At 44.8% G+C, this 13,172-nt stretch overlaps 1 protein-coding gene and 1 long non-coding RNA gene across 7 annotated transcripts in view; one reads left to right on the forward strand and one right to left on the reverse strand.

Annotated features, from left to right (window-relative positions):
- MANSC1 (MANSC domain containing 1) overlaps positions 1-13,172 on the forward strand; it is a 20,910-nt gene continuing 7,738 nt past the window's right edge. For 3 of the 5 annotated variants that reach the window (XM_035102246.3, XM_088669428.1, XM_088669425.1), the window contains exons 1-2: positions 1-86; positions 384-517. The gene's annotated coding sequence lies outside the window, so the exon portion shown is untranslated. The remainder of the gene's footprint in view (positions 87-383; positions 518-13,172) is intronic. The other 2 variants (XM_088669426.1, XM_088669427.1) reach the window with 1 other exon arrangement.
- The window catches only part of LOC148685550 (uncharacterized), a 20,245-nt gene continuing 17,407 nt past the window's right edge, over positions 10,335-13,172 (reverse strand). The window contains exons 2-3 of one of the 2 annotated variants that reach the window (XR_015949953.1): positions 11,460-11,574; positions 10,335-10,451 (exon numbers count right to left, since the gene is read on the reverse strand). This is a non-coding gene — a long non-coding RNA (uncharacterized LOC148685550). Of the gene's footprint in view, positions 10,452-11,030; positions 11,165-11,459; positions 11,575-13,172 lie in introns of those variants that run through there. The other variant, XR_015949954.1, reaches the window with a different exon arrangement.

Here is a 13,172-nt window from a genome sequence, read left to right on the forward strand (position 1 = left end):
AGGCCGAGAGGCGGAGCGGAGGGCGAGGGGAAGGGAAAGGGCCCGGCGGCGAGCTCTTCTGCGCGGGAAGCACCGACTGACTCCCAGTAAGATCGCGATGCTATGCAATCCGACCGATTCTCGGATACAAACCCTCGTGAGCTCAGTGGCACTTGCTTAAAGTAGACATTACTAGAGGCGCAGCTTTAAAAGCAATTGGCAGTAAATCACTTGAGAGTAAATGTAGGCACAGATCGGGTTGCTAACTCTTAGAAATCATACCCTTTGAATAAATCGTCTCCTGTTTCTGAGCGAAGGCGACGTATGCTCGGGGTGCAAAGCCTACACGCAGCTTTTCTCTCAACTGACTCTAAGACCAAGTTCCGCCTCTTCCTTTTACTCAGCTGCTCGCCCTTGCCACTAACTCCTCCCTTAACTCCGAGGCGGATACACCGCGGAGGAGTTCTTCTTCCCACGCACCAGCTCGAGGAAAGTGGCCAACTTCAGCCGAGGGAGAGCGCGCAGGGTGCCTTGCCAGGTAAGACCCCCGTGTCTGTTTGAGCAGAATTGAGCAGAGCTCTTTGTGGCATTCTTGGCCGTGGGAGCGCGTAGGGTTGCAGAGCCAAGCTTGGGATCGGACTCTGCTTCATTGCTCCTCGGAACAAGAGAAGAAAGATCCGGATTCCCAACGATCTCTAGGATTTATGGTGGAGAAAACTGATTGGCGATCAAGACGCCCAGAAACGAGGCGTGTCCTCTTCGCGCTGTCTTTTGCAGATGCTGCCGTTTCCTCGAAGTCAGGGATGGGGCGCCTCACCTGTGGCCCTTCAGGTGCTGGTCAAGGGGAGCTGGAGTCGAGCAGCGCCTGGAGGCAGCGCCTGCAGGTCTCTGGACCATAGTTTCCCACTGTGCAGTAGTTCTGATAGTTCATTCTCAGAACACCAAAACTCCAAACAAGTCAGCTAACAGAACTTTATATTTTGATGAAGCTTGATTTGTGCCTGGGCTCAGTCATCTTTGACTTACATCCCTCTGCCCTAAAACAAGTGAGAAGGCTACGTATTATTAATACTAGAAGGCTGCATCCAAACATTAGCTGGTTGGCTCAACTTAATGTGTGAATTCAGGCCTCCACCCCTTTTCTTGGACCTTGTTAGCCCTCCTGGGGTTGCCAGGTCAAAATACAGCAGTAACAGAAGAAACCACAACAAGCAGATTAATCCCCATTCATGTGAAGGGGGTCCAGGCAGTGAGCAGAGTCCTGTTTCCTCCCCCTGCCTATCCCCAGTGTGCACACGTTGAGTGTGGATGGCCATAGGCTTCTGCCTAGGGGTGTAGATGTCATTTCCACAGGAACTGAAACCCCAACTGCACAGGGTTCCAGCTTTCATAGAAACTGAAGGGATATGTGTGGACCTCTTCACATTTATCGTGTGTGAAGGGGGGTGCAGTAGTCCAGGGCTCCCTTGGCAGTGCCCTTCCACCCTTCCATCATCATGATTACTATTGGTATTTGCACACCAGCCCTCCTCCCATTAGAGCCCAGGGCCATGAATAACGTCATTAAAATACAATAATCTCAAAACCATGTGTCTGTTAATAATAGGATTCTAGTTTAACACAGCCCACAGGACTGCATTATGTATGAGGTTTTGCCACAGCTCTCCTTCCTTGGCTCTTTGTGCTTCCACTCCCCATTGTTTTCTTTGGTCCCTGCTTTTCAAGCACTCGGTCTCCTGTCCTGACCCATACAAGGCACTTCCTTCTCCCTGTGTACATCATAGGGTCCCTTCCGGTCTTTAGTTTTTGTGGAGTTTCTTCAGCCTTCTTAGCTCTATTAATGTTTCCATGGCCCTTTTCCTCAAGCAGCAAGGGGGCTGGAGAAAGATTGCCCTTACCTTTTGTGCAGTCCCACCCCCTGCTGTTGGTTTTTAGAAAGTAAGGGAGGGCATAATGTGGCTAAAATTAGGGCGCTGAAGCAGCCAGCACGATCACCTCCAGATGTATGGCTCCAGCTCCCTTCAACCTCGCCAGCATGGCCAGTGTCCAGGGATGCTGGGAATTGTGTGAGCTTATGTATTTCAGTAGGGTCCCTCTCCCTTTCCCCTCATGAAACCCAGGCCTCTTGGTCTCCTTCTTTGTATCCCAAGACTTCTGACCACACCACAGCTACCTTAAGCCTGAGGCTTTAATCACAACCAAACTGACCAGTTAGACATTGTTCTGCAAACTGCGTTGCTCCTTGAGCACCTGAATATTCTGTGCCGGTTGTAACAGCTTAGCCAGTTCATGTCAGAGGTGTGATGCTGTACAAATTAATAATAGTCAATGGTGCTTAAGAAATAGATTCTTAAGAACTGTACTCATAGAACTGTAGAATTGGAAGGAACCACGAGGGTCATCTAGTCCAACCACTTGAAATACAGAAATCTTTTGCCCAATGTGGGGCTTGAACCCATGGCCCTGAGATTAAGACTGTCATGCTCATGGGCATCATGGACACTTTACAAAAGTGGAAAGTGACAAACACTGCCCATCAGTGAATGAATGAGCTCCAGAACAGGTTCTCTTATAGTTAAAGTTCTCTTAGTGTTAAATAATTTTATGTAAAATGTTTTTAAACTGCACTTCATCTTTGCAAATAGCAGTGCAGCCCCCGATGGACATGACTAAAGTAATCATGCCAGAATAAAATGCAATAATACAAAAAACAAAATAAATAAAACCAATTCTGAAACACTGAATGTAGGAGAACAGACATGTAAGATAATGCCTGAGCAATGGAACTCTGGGAAGGGCCTCTGTGGACATTCTTGGCCAGCCTGGGCAGATTGAAATAGGGAGAGCTATTTGGGTCTTAAGTCATTGAGGGTTTTAAGGTACAGTACAGACAACCACCTGGAACTGGGCTCTGAACTGAACAGGTAACCAGTACAGCATCTAGCTGTAAAATAAAAAAAATTCCTTCAGTAGCACCTTAAAGACCAACTAAGTTTTTATTTTGGTATGAGCTTTCGTGTGCATGCACACTTCTTCAGATACAGTGAAATAGGAGTCCCCAGGCACTTATGTAGAGAAGGGGTGGGGAGGGGGTGGGGATGGGGAGGGGAGGGGGGATCACTCAGAAGGGTGGTGGAAGTGGGTGATTGACTGACTGATAGCTGTTAATGACCGAAAACGACTGCAAATGGTTTTGCATGAAAAAGCAAGTGTTGAGATGGCTGAAGATCGCTTATCTGGTTTGAACAGAGATATCGGATTCTTATCTCATTATACATGATAAGCGATCTTCAGCCATCTCAACCCTTGCTTTTTCATGCAAAACCATTTGCAGTCGTTTTCGGTCATCAACAGCTATCAGTCAGTCAATCACCCACTTCCACCACCCTTCTGAGTGATCCCCCCTCCCCTCCCCCTCCCCACCCCCTCCCCACCCCTTCTCTACATAAGTGCCTGGGGACTCCTATTTCACTGTATCTGAAGAAGTGTGCATGCACACGAAAGCTCATACCAAAATAAAAACTTAGTTGGTCTTTAAGGTGCTACTGAAGGAATTTTTTTAATTTTACTTCGACCCAGACCAACACGGCTACCTACCTGTAACCAGCATCTAGCTGTGGCAGTTTGCATTCTGCCTGTTACATTCTGCATTGGTTGTCACTTCTGGGATGTCTTCAAGGGCAGCCGTATGTAAACACTGTAAAGCAACTGGGGGAGGATGGATCACTGGAGCCAGGCTGTTCCTGTCCAGAAAATGCAATGCTGCTGCTAAAGGGTATGATCCTGGATCAAGAAGTCTCCTTAGCTGTGCACCTGTGTTTTCCATGCAAGGCCATCTGGAATGGATGGCACCCCCAGTTCCTGGCCAATGAGAAGCACCCCTGTGCTACTGTCTTTTCAGGATATCTCATAGCGGTTTCCCTCAACTTGGTAGTCTTTCAGATCCTTCAAGCATTAGGAGAAATGCTATATAAATCACAGGATATTGTTCTTAGAATGGTTTATTCAGCCATCACATTTCCCCCAGGAAAATTAAGTGTGCTGTGTTAATAATAATGTAATGTGTGACTCTGTCTCACACATCAGGTAATTGTGCTGTTTTTCAAAAGAAGGGTGTGGATTTCCCCCTCCCCCCAATTGCCCTCAGTGGATTTAACACAATCTTATCTGTTATAGAGACACCCTTTAAGTCATATAAAGTTCTTTTCTTAGCTGTATGTGCTGAATTGCCCTGTGATAGAAATCTGTCGACACACCCAGTAATCTGACCCACCAGAAAGAAGTATTGCTTTGTAATAGGGAGTGATTGGGTTAGATCTGGAGTCACTTGATTTTCCTTTTCTGGCAGGAATTTGGATCCCCTTAACTTTGAAATATTGTTACTGTTAAAATAGTTAAGTATTATTATACAGTAGCTAGCTTCCTGGCAAGCAGAAATTCAACAAGCAAAGATTTCCCTGTCTTGAAGAAATGCATATCTATAGCTGTTTAAAAAGTGCATGAGCCCTGCCAGAAAGGAATATGGAAAAGCAGTACAGAAATATTTAAATTAATAAGTTTAAAAGTCCATCTGACCTGGATACTTACTTGGTGGGATGTGCCTGGGAGGAGAGGAGCGGGGGGGGGGGAGCAGGGGGAGGCCCAGTTACAGTGGTTCTAAGTAGGGGGAGGTATGGCGAGGGAGGAGGGGCAGTTAGTGACTGTGCTGTGTGCCAGCCCCTCCTCCAACCTGGAGAATTGTGCTTGTCATCTGAGCCAGCCCTCAGGGGTCAGCAACTGCTGCTGTTGAGTGCCAGGGCGGCCCAGAATAAAATCTCCCTCATCCATGATCTGATCTGGCCTGTATCCCTGAAACTGGGTGGGGGAACAGGGGGGAGTTGGCCTCACCCAGCTGTGCCCACCTTTCTGAGTGAATGGAGGCGGTTGGAGGATGGATGGCGGCTAACAGATTGAGGTTGAATCCTGACAAAACAGAAGTTTTTGGGGGGACAGGTAGTGGGCAGGTGTGGAGGACTTCCTGTTCCTGAATGGGGTAACTGTGGCTCTGAAGGACCAGGTACGCAGCCTGTGAGTCATTTTGGACTCACAACTGTCCATGGAGGTGCAGGTCAATTATGTGTCCAGGGCAGCTGTCTACCAGCTCCATCTGGTACGCAGGCTGAGACCCTACCTGCCCGCGAACTGTCTCGCCAGAGTGGTGCATGCTCTGGTTATCTCCCGCTTGGACTACTGTAATGCGCTCTACACATGAAGGTGACTCAGAAACGGCAATTAATCGAGAATGCGGTAGCTAGACTGGTGACTGGGAGTGGGTGCCGAGACCATATAACACCGGTCCAAAAAATCTTCATGGCTCCTAGTGCATTTCTGAGCACAATTCAAAGTGTTGGTGCTGATGTTTAAATCCTATTTACTCCTGCCTCCAATGCCCACCTTCTCTTCCTTTGTCTCTCTTGTGTTGATTTACAGATTGTAAATTCCTCAGTGCAGAGGTCTATCCTGCTATACTCTGTAAAGCATCATGCAGATTGAGGATGGTAGAAAAATAAGCAAATAAATGTTATGTAGCCTAAATCAAGTTAAGATTTAAAAGGGATAGGTACAAAAAATGGAAAAGGGGGGAAATCACCAGAGAGGAATTCAAACATATAGCCAGCACACGTAGAGACAAAGTCAGAAAAGCTAAAGCACAGAAAGAACTCAGGCTCGCCAGAGAGGTTAAAAGCAACAAAAAGGGCTTTTATGGGTATATCCGTAGCAAAAGGAAGAACAAGGAAACAGTGGGGTCATTAGAGGAGAAGATGGTGAAATGCAAACAGGGGACAGAGAAAGGGCAGAACTCCTCAATGCCTTCTTTGCCTCAGTCTTCTCCCAAAAAGAAAACAATGCCAAACCTGAAGAATATGGAGCAGATGATTCAGCAGAGGAAACACAGCCCAGAACAAGTAAGGAGGTAGTACAAGAATACTTGGCTAGTTTAGATGTATTCAAGTCTCCAGGGCCAGATGAACTACATCCAAGTGTATTAAAAGAACTGGCAGAGGTGATTTCAGAACCACTGGCAGTAATCTTTGAAAATTCCTGGAGAAGAGGCGAAGTTCCAGCAGACTGGAGGAGGGCAAATGTTGAGGAGGGCTGCCTTGAGATGCCTTCTAAAGGTCTGGTAAGAGGTCAAAGAGAACAATTACCAGACCTTTAGAAGGCATCTCAAGGCAGCCCTGTTTAGGGAAGCTTTTAATGTTTGATGGATTTCTGTATTTTAGAATTTCTGTTTTTTTGGAAGCCGCCCAGAGTGGCTGGGGGAACCCGGCCAGATGGGCGGGGTATAAATAATAAATTATTATTATTATTATTATAAAAGAGAGGACCCAAACAATTACTGCCCGGTCAGCCTGACATCAATACCAGGAAAGATTCTAGAGCAGATCATTAAGCAAACGGTCTGTGAGCACCTAGAAAGAAACTCTGTGATCACTAAAAGTCAGCATGGGTTTCTGAAAAATAAGTCATGTCAGACTAATCTGATCTCATTTTTTGACAGAATTACAAGCCTGGTAGATGAAGGGAACGCTGTGGATGTAGCCTATCTTGATTTCAGCAAGGCCTTTGACAAGGTGCCCCATGATATTCTTGTAAAGAAGTTGGTAAAATGCGGGCTAGACAATGCTACCATTCAGTGGATTTGTAACTGGCTGACTGACCAAACCCAAAGGGTGCTCATCAATGGCTCCTCCTCATCCTGGAGAGTAGTGACTTAGTGGGGTGCCACAGGGTTCTGTATTGGGCCCAGTCTTATTCAACATCTTTATCAATGACTTGGATGATGGGCTTGAGGGCATCCTGATCAAGTTTGCAGACGACACCAAATTGGGAGGGGTGGCTAATACCCCAGAGGACAGGATCACACTTCAAAATGACCTTAACAGATTAGACAATTGGGCCAAAGCAAACAAGATGAATTTTAACAAGGAGAAATGTAAGGTACTAGGTAAAAGGTAAATGGACCCCTGACCATTAGGTCCAGTCGTGACCGACTCTGGGGTTGCGCGCTCATCTCGCATTACTTGCCGAGGGAGCCGGCGTATAGCTTCCAGGTGGCCAGCATGACAAAGCCGCTTCTGGCAAACCAGAGCAGCACATTGAAACGCCGTTTACCTTCCCGCTGTAGCGGTTCCTATTTATCTACTTGCATTTTGACATGCTTTCGAACTGCTAAGTTGGCAGGAGCTGGGACCAAGCAACGGGAGCTCACCCCGTCACAGGGACTCGAACCGCCGACCTTCTGATCAGCCAGCCCTAGGCTCAGTGGTTTAACCACAGCGCCACCACACTTGGGCAAAAAAAATGAAAGGCACAAATACAGGATGGGTGACACCTGGCTTGAGAGCAGTACATGTGAAAAGGATCTAGGAGTCTTGGTAGACCACAAACTTGACATGAGTCAACAGTGTGATGCAGCAGCTTAAAAAGCCAATGCAATTCTGGGCTGCATCAATAGGAGTATAGCATCTAGATCTAGGGAAGTAATAGTACCACTGTATTCTGCTCTGGTCAGACCTCACCTGGAGTACTGTGTCCAGTTCTGGGCACCACAGTTCAAGAAGGATACTGACAAGCTTGAATGTGTCCAGAAGAGGGCAACCAAAATGGTCAAAGGCCTGGAAACAATGCCTTATGAGGAACGACTTAGGGAGCTGGGTATGTTTAGCCTGGAGAAGAGAAGGTTAAGGGGTGATATGATAGCCATGTTCAAATATATGAAAGGATGTCATATGGAGGAGGGAGAAAGGTTGTTTTCTGCTGCTCCAGAGAAGCGGACACGGAGCAATGGATTCAAACTACAAGAAAGAAGATTCCACCTAAACATTAGGAAGAACTTCCTGACAGTAAGAGCTGTTCGGCAGTGGAATTTGCTGCCAAGGAGTGTGGTGGAGTCTCCTTCTTTGGAGGTCTTTAAGCAGAGGCTTGACAGGCATATGTCAAGAATGCTTTGATGGTGTTTCCTGCTTGGCCAGGGGTTTGGACTGGATGGCCCTTGTGGTCTCTTCCAACTCTATGATTCTATGATTCTAGGATTCTAAGGGTAACAGTCGCTCAAGTACAAGTGTGTCCAGGAGTTCTCTCCTTTCTTTTCTCATACTCCATGAGAAAGGTTTCAGGAGCTTAGGCAAACCACAGTGTTCTGTGACATTCAAACTGGGAAACTCTGGTTTATTCTCTACTATAAACCTGCATATAATCCAGGATACTGAAAGCATCATATCTGAACTGGGCCGGCATCACTTCATCATTCGCCCCAGTGCTTAATTTCTGTATGCCGGGCTGTTGTGAAAGACATTAGATCAGGCATCCCCAAACTTTGGCCCTCCAGATGTTTTGGACTACAATTCCCATCATCCCTGACCACTGGTCCTGTTAGCTAGGGATCATGGGAGTTGTAGGCCAAAACATCTGGAGGGCCGCAGTTTGGGGATGCCTGCATTAGTTCCTATAAAGTTCACAGTGCCAATGGTCTTCCTCCATTTCTGTGACAAAATCCAAACGATTGCAGTCAACATTTAGGCATGTTAAATAAACCAATACAGCATAGCTGCCAAGTTTTCCCTTTTCTCGCGAGGAAGCCTATTCAGCATAAGGGAAAATCCCTTAAAAAAAGGGAGAACTTGGCAGCTATGCAATACAGACTTGCAGATCACGCTACAAAAGTTGTTAAACCACAAAATATTTTACAAGTCCTACTGTTCACATATATCAATGTTAGGCATTCCCCTCCCAGAAAGAAAAATATGTGAATAGGGGAAAACTTCCCCTCTTTTTTATCGGGAGGCAATTCCTCATAAGGAAGTAGCCATCTAAATTATTCAAGCCCCATTGCAAATCAGGTTTATTATCCAAATTTACAGACTTTCAGCTGTTTGCAATGAGCAAATCAAACAAAAGCAATTGAAATAGCCCAACACAATGGATGCTTCAAGTGGTTCCCCCAAATTAAGCAACTTATACTGGCTTCTTAAGATTTGCTGTTATCCAACCCCCGAATAGAATAGAATCCCTCACAACAGACCTCCAGATATATGGCAGTACAGTACAGTATATAAATTCAACAAATAAAAATAAATAATCAAGGGCTTCATTAGTTGCACAAGGTGCTGAAGCTGGAACACATGAAATACCTGACCTGGCCAGGGGGTTGCTGAGTGACACATTTGGCTGCATGTTAGAAATACGGCTAAGCCCAAGAAGGTAAGAGAAGAGATCATTGCCCTTCACAAATAAGGAGCAGGATACAAGAAAATATTAAAGGTACTGAATGTTCCTAGAGTCTTTGGATGCTTCAAGTGAAGTGGGGAAACACATTGAAGCATCTGTTTTTGTTTGATTTGCTCATTGCAAACAGCAGAAAGTCTGTAAATTTTGATAATAAACCTAATTTGCAATGGGGGTTGAATGATTTCAGTTGCAACTGTAGTCCAAAGCACCCTAAGATTGCAACTCGCATTTCTCCCCCAATCCTCTCAAGCTCTCCCTTTACCTCCTAAGGTTGCCATCTTTCATCTGGCCCTGCACTTGTGCCTTTAAATGTATAACATAGAGGTACATTAAATATAATGTAACGTTTTATTGGGTATTCTGCCTACAGCACTCCTTAAAGTGTACTTCAAAATAACATGGGCAAGAGGACAATTCAGAGTATTTTAATTTTAGCACATAAACTGACTGAAGGAAGCCTTTCTGGCAAGCTCTCTTTGGGAAAGTGAATTTTCACAGGAAATCCAGCTACTTTGGTGAAATCTGCCTCGGGTCTAGGAAAGAAGGAAGGAGAGGGCCCAAACACATCCTTACATTCTCGCCCCACCTGTGCTCCGAAGACTGTACAAATACCACCTATGTGGTGTGAGTCACACCTTCCTGAGGTTGTTGTTGTTGTTGTTGTTGTTATGCCTTCCATCCGACTCACACCTGAGCAGAATGGATGGGGCAGGAGGCAAGACCTTCAGTGGAGTCCTGGTTCAATGAAGCAGGAGACCTGCCAGAATGTCCAAGATCTACTGAAATTACAATAAAACCTGCAAGAATCTGACACTGAGCAGTTGGGTAAAGATCAGCTATAATTGCTTTGTTTAATTTTTTTAAAGACAAATTATTATTATTATTATTATTATTATTATTATTATTATTATTTAATGCAAATCCAAATCAAAAAACTATTAAACACTTATCCAGCATTCAACATTCAGACATATTACTTTATGTAACCTCTCCTCTGAGAATATTGAGCAGATGGTACGTGATCTTGATTTTGGTCATTAACCTAGTAAAAGAAAGGGGCCCACGTTTCATGGAAGGTGTCTCTCTCCGTTAAGCCTGTCATTGTCCTGCTATGTCTGGTGAGGCGCTCAGGCAGTGCTGTAGCCCAGGTATTATTTTCACATCTGTTCAGGGGTTTTCAGTCTGGTTCTTCCATTGCTGAGCTAAATTGTTTGGTTTAATAAAATTAATAATATAATGCAACAAAACATGTATCTCCCATATTGGTCTCTACAGCCACAACAAGCTCTGTAACCTTCCAACAGTTTGACTTTACCCCCAAAGGTGCACTCTCTCCTCCATTGTCTCCCAAGACAGATGGATGCCAACTCTCCATGTACTTAATTGCCACAAACCTAGTGGGAGCCGGACCTAGCAGACTCCAGTTTGTGATAGTCTTGTAAAATTGTGGGTCTCAAATGCAGAAAAGCTTCAGAAATCTTGAACTATGTTATTTGAGAGTGTCAGGACATTAAAATATAATCAGAAGCAAAGCCAGAAGAGTTACATGTTTTATGCTACTGTGAGGATAAGAGCCCCCTCATTACATCCCCTTTCCTTCAGTATTCTATCCTTCCCGCCAAGAGTCTCTCCCCTCCTTTTCATCCCTTCACTCATTGTAAGGATGATTCTAAATTTTTGAAAAACTAGTCAGTTCATATCTAGGTTGCCTATCCAGAAAAGAAAAAGTGGCATGAGAGAGAGAATGTGTTTAATTTGCCTTTTTTTCTTAAGCCTTAAAACAAATATGCTCATCATGTTTTCAACCCTATGTTTGATGTACATCGGGTGCAATAAATTGGAGATTACAAATGTAACTATAGCTAGGGAAATGATATAAGAGGACAGTTCCAAATTGTTCATCTGTTCCCGAGCCCTGTAAGAGATATTCATAGGATTACACTGTTATTCCATGTGCCAGACTCTTTGAGCCAACACAGCTTCTTTCTCAGCCACAGATCACTGTGGTGTGAGTGATGTTCGCTTAGAGGGAAGTGCAGAGGTTCTGCGCCCTTTAAGTGCAATGTTGAGGCATGTGGAAACTTGCATGCATATGGGGTTCTCCCTTTTTGTATGTTCAATGTCCCAAATAAACTACTGGTTTGAGAGTATGAATGTCTTGCATTAAAATAAACACCCAAGAAGCAGATATCTGAGAAGCTAATGTATACCTCTTGATTTGCAACAAATGAAGCTGCATGAAAAGCAAAGTACTTCTGCACACAATGCATAGTTGAGCTGTGGAATTCACTCCCCCAAGATAGGATGGCCATCAACTTGGGATGCCTTTAAAAGAAGATTAGAGAAATTAATGGAGCATAAGGCTACCAATGGCTACAAAACCGGAGGGTGATGTTCTGTGTCCAGTGTTAGAGGCAGTATACCTCTGAATAGCAGTTGCTTAGAATCGCAAGTGAGGAGACGGCTGCTCTTGCACTTGAGGCCACTTGTGGGCTTCTCATAAGCATCTGACCACCTTGAAAACAGGATGCTGGGGGTTCCGGTTTCCGCCTGCAGGAATGGCGGACCTGTTTTCCATCTCTCTGACCTTCGTAAGGAATTTGGCGGTTGCTAGGGGAGTAAATGGCAACCCCCTACCCTCTCCGGGGGTTACGGAGAGGGGCCGCTGGCCCGCGATGCCCCCAGACCCACTCCGACTGTTTTTGGAGTGGGGGGAGCTTGGGCTGAGCACTTACGACGGCCAGGACTCCCGGACGCTAATCTGCATGGCGGGGATTTCCATGGTTAAAGAAGATAATTAGGCTTAAATCTATGGACATACTTCAGAAGGAGGGGAAGAAGCGCTGTTTACTGCTGAGAATTTTATGCTGTTGAGCGAGAGGAGTCAAAGAATGTACGGCATCTGGAAGAAGGATTGATGGGGACGGAGCGATAAGGGAAGCAAGTTTTTATTTTTTCTTCATATTGTTGCCTCGTATCTTCCCGGACGCGATGTCCTGGCTTGTTTGGAGTGAAAGAGAAGCAAAAGACTGTGTGAGTTGAACTCTATAGCTGTTGTTACTGAGCATATTTCTTAAAGATGTGAAGTTGCCGATGAGAAAAGCCCCCCCCTAGTCAGACGGAAGGAGTTCTGGACGCGTTCGGAGGATTTATGAGCTGTGACGCACTTTAAATTGGAGCAGCGACCTGAAGCTAAGTTCAGCTATAGGGCAAGGAGATCCATTAATTTACCAAGAGTTCATGGTTGGATGTTTGGGTCTCCTGCCTGAAAAAGCTGTAAATTCTATAAAGATAAATAAATCGTAAATCTTCATGGCTATGAGAGAAAATGAAAGTGATTTGAGCCTTTTAAGATGGCGCTGCTACTCCGTCGCAACAGGGAGCTCCACTAAGAAGATTTATGGGGAGGCTGGACTGATTAACTCACACAGGAGAAAGAACATCTGTGAAACTTCGTTTGACATTTATCTCAGCAGCTGGAACAATCGGATGAAAGTGGAAAACATCTAGGTGACTGTAAGGGGAAGATTTGGAATATTATGAGCTTGGAGGACGATTTGAACTTTAGAAATAAGACGGCAGTGGACAGTTGCGAGGAATTCCCAATTTCTTGAAGCATGGGAACCCAAAAATAAATTATTTAGATGATTTGGCATAACATTCGGTTTGATTGATATATATATGTGTATAATTTGAAATATTGAAATGTGATATAATTGGTTTTAATTGGAAAATTAATAAAAATATTTTAAAAAAAAAAAAAAAAAAAAAAGAAAACAGGATGCTGGACTCGATGGGCCTTTGATTTTATCCAGCAGCAGATTGACCTGTGTGCATCCTTTTTCTACTCTTAACATTAATTTTGTTGTTTTAGTTCACCTACCTGCTTTCAGGGCTGTATGGGGTGCAAGGGGAAGGGTTCT

The sequence above is a fragment of the Zootoca vivipara genome, chromosome 5, assembly GCF_965207765.1.
Source record: "Zootoca vivipara chromosome 5, rZooViv2.hap1.1, whole genome shotgun sequence".
Lineage (NCBI taxonomy): Eukaryota > Metazoa > Chordata > Lepidosauria > Squamata > Lacertidae > Zootoca > Zootoca vivipara.